The 3,906-nt window shown below is 40.4% G+C and overlaps 1 pseudogene; it reads left to right on the top strand.

Annotated features, from left to right (window-relative positions):
* The first annotated feature begins 2,210 nt into the window (after positions 1-2,210).
* On the top strand, positions 2,211-3,906 carry LOC134227188 (beta-1,3-glucan-binding protein-like; annotated as a pseudogene).

Here is a 3,906-nt window from a genome sequence, read left to right as displayed (position 1 = left end):
GGTACTGTAAACCTTACTACAAACGGAATTAATTTGAAAATTCCAATTCAAGTTATTAGCCATTAGAAGTCTCAAGTTTAGAATCTTTTCCAACAACAGTAATATCGATTTTATCACCCTCCTAATGAATTTTGGGGTGATAAAATAGAAAATAGCATAGCATATGTGATTGTACAAATCGTGTGGCTATACAATGCTGAATTGAGCAATCTACTGTATTTTCATTTATTTAGTCAACATCTAAACAGATAACACTGAATCAACAATTTGACGCCACAATACACGGTTCGAGGCCGCTTCTATCCATCCTCGAATACGCCCCACGCTCGCCAAGTCGTTTTGCACCAGGTCTGCCCATCTCGCTCGCTGCGCTCCACGCCGTCTCGTACCTGCCGGATCGGAAGCAAACACCATCTTTGCAGGGTTGCTGTCCGGCATTCTTGCAAGCAATCTACTGTATATTGTCGCAAATTGGTACTTGGGATTGGTACGTTTTCCTATACAGTAGCAAATGTTTACCTGACTACGCCTTGCAATCACGGAAAGAAGGGAAGGAATGTTAGTTCAACATCTTGGGGCATTTTGGGGTGATATAGAAAATGTGACAAAATCAGATTTTTTTTTATATTCAATTTTTCAATTTGTATCACAAATTTGAATCAGCTATATATGCCTTGGAAAGACGAATGACGTAAACGGAACCCGTAATTTCTCATCGAAAAGGTTTACAAAATTCTTGACAGGTACTCAGAAATATTTCATAATAAACCACCGATGGCGACAGTTATTTAATAAAAATCATTGTTGTTTGCGATATTTTTACAAAAATAAAAATAACGACTAAAATTTTCAAAAATTTTCCGGGTAACAAAATCGGGACGTGATAAAGTCGGGTCGAAGACGTGATAAAATCGGTAGCAGACAAAATCGGGGAGTGACAAAATCGGGTCAATACTGTACTACTAATGGGGTTTCTGTTAGATTAGTACGTTTAGTGCGGAAAATAATAAATTGAGTTCTCTTCGCATTTAACACCAAACTGCTGCAGCAACATCACACAAGTATACTTTACGGATGTCAGTATTGTTCTGATATGCTAGTCCGTTTATACGTTCTAGGACTCCAGATATGCATACCTGACAATCATCAGCATACAAATGAAATGGGCAGAATGATATAGCTTAGATGAATGAAGTTGAATAAACTTCAAATCCAATTCATAGACATAACTTTTCAACGCTTTTTCTCGATACATTCTTAAGCGATTGAGAATGTAACCCGCAAGCGTCCTGCGAAACGCGGAACGCCTCTCTGGATTGCGTCACTGATTTAAAACTCTGCAAACATTAAAAGTACATTCCTCATATATTTTGGCCTAAAAATAAATATAAATATGTTTGTAAGGCTACATAAGTATTCAGTATAACTTTGAAAATGCAGTCTGGTCATATTCGCGATTGATGAAATTCGAAAAGATTCTCAATCAGGAAAAACTCTATCTCGCATCTCCAGATTTACAATCGCATAACTTTCTTCATATTGTCATCGAGTGTGATAATGTCCAAATAAGGATGATATGGACCAGTGTCTCATGGAATTAATGTATCTTCGTACTAGAAAACTGAAACATAATGATTTCGTTATCCGACCTATAGACTACCCCTAAGATGGCCTAATCGCACCTCAGGCCCATTGATCAGGCCCATTGATCAGCCCCGTTGACGGTAGCGCTAATTCGGACCCAATTTATTAAATCGGCGGATTGATTAGAATTTGTATCTGTCTGTCTGAATCCTATATATAGATTTATTTCATTATCAATTCCATTCGGTCAAGAACTCAATGCACAAGTGCGTTTTTGAACGCCGCATTCACGCAAGTACGATAGATATTCCCCTCATCATATAAGGCAATGAATACGCGCTCCCACTTATCTAAGCGGGGCGTTAAAAAATCGCAAGCGTGCATCGTAGCAAGGTGTTCTTGTATGAAAACAAAAATCATCATGTGGGGCTGTGTGGATTCTAACCCAATAGTGTCCAGTGTTCGGCGCCTAGCTCAGGAATCGTATCATTGAATGAACTACTGGATCTGAATGGGCAAACAGTCTACTGGGTTCCAAAATGATTTACAACAAAAGACGTACCGTAGATTGATCTGTTTGTTTGTAATTGATAAGATAATATTTCGATTATCGTATGGTATAAAAGCGAACTCTTCAGGTAATGTCTATTAGTGCTCTTGCTGCGCCAAATTTGTTCGGAATGAAGCTCGTTTTAATACTCGCGTGTCTTGTAGCAGTAGCACTTGCCGATGAAAGTGCCCCAAGGTGTGTGACCTCACAAACAACTGCTAGTGGAAGCCAAGCCCGTGCAGGCCCATACTGTTCTGGAGATCTTATCTTCGAAGATAACTTCGATTTTTTGGATTTTGAAAAGTGGGAACATGAAAATACCCTGGCTGGCGGTGGCGTAAGTTTTATTTTTAAATAACTAATCATTCCTTTGTTAATTCGAATATTGATTTTTAGAATTGGGAGTTCCAATGGTACACAAACAATCGAGCAAACTCCTACTGCGAAAATGGTATTTTCTATATCCGCCCAACTCTACTTGCTGACGATACCGGTGATGCATTCTTGACCAGCGGAACGTTAAACATTGACGGAGGACAGCCGGCGGATCTTTGTACTGGTCCGGTTTTCTGGGGTTGTGAACGCGCAGGTAATATCAACAATATTGTCAACCCGATCAAAAGCGCCCGGTACGATCTGTGGAAGCGTTCAACTTTAAGTATGGCCGTCTGGAAATTAGAGCAAAGGTTCCAACAGGGGACTGGCTATGGCCGGCTCTTTGGCTTTTGCCGAAACGACAGGCATATGGATCGTGGCCTGCTTCTGGTGAAATTGATTTGATGGAATCGCGTGGTAACATTGACTATCGTAATGGAGGTGTACACATCGGTGTTGAACAAGTTGGATCGACCTTGCATTTTGGCCCTAATCCCGATCAAAATGGGTGGGCAACAACAGTTGCTTATAAAAATTCCGCTGTCGGACAAGGTTTCAACAACGGTTTCCATTTGTACCAACTGGAATGGACTCCAGATCATATCACATTCAGTGTAGACAATCAAGTACTTCGAAGAAACGATGCCCCTACGGGTTGGTGGGCCAAGGGTGGTTTCGTTACTACATCTCCTGCTTCTGAAAATCCTTGGCAGCATTCATCCAACATGGCTCCATTCGACCAAGAGTTCTACATTATTATGAACTTAGCCGTCGGAGGAACCAATGGATTCTTCCCGGATGTTCCGCCAGCAACCAATGGTGCCCGAGGTAAACCTTGGGCAAACACTTCCCCAACTGCGGCTCGCGATTTCTGGAATGGTAGAGGAGTTTGGCAATCGACCTGGAACATGAACGTAAACAGAGGCAAGGACTCTTCTTTCCAGATAGATTACGTCAGAGTATGGGCTTTGTAGATTGACGAGATAAAGGTAATACACCCAGGTTTTTTTTTACACGGTTTGGTTTTGGTCGTTTAAGACCTTCAGCGTTAATAAAATAATGAGTTAACCCCACGAAAAAATTCACAAAAAATCAAAGAAAATTCAGGTGGTATTTAAAAAGCTGTGAAAGTTCGGGTTAAGCGGAAAATTAATAAATTCCAACCGTGTAAAAAAAAACCTGGGTGTACAGTGTGTATTTGGATCTGGTATCCTAGTTTGTATCCGATGCACTATTGGCCATGGAATAAATGTTGATTTCAATAAATAATCAAAACAGGCATTGACGAGAGCACAACCGCTAAGAATTCCTCGAAAAGGTTTAAAGGCCAGTTGAGCGTTATATCTATTATGCATTGGGAAGATGTCACCAGTCAAAAATATGTTGATTAGATCGGA

This window comes from Armigeres subalbatus, chromosome 3, assembly GCF_024139115.2.
Source record: "Armigeres subalbatus isolate Guangzhou_Male chromosome 3, GZ_Asu_2, whole genome shotgun sequence".
Classification (NCBI taxonomy): domain Eukaryota; kingdom Metazoa; phylum Arthropoda; class Insecta; order Diptera; family Culicidae; genus Armigeres; species Armigeres subalbatus.
Note: the sequence above shows the minus strand (reverse complement) of the source record. Positions and strands in the feature narration are given on the sequence as shown.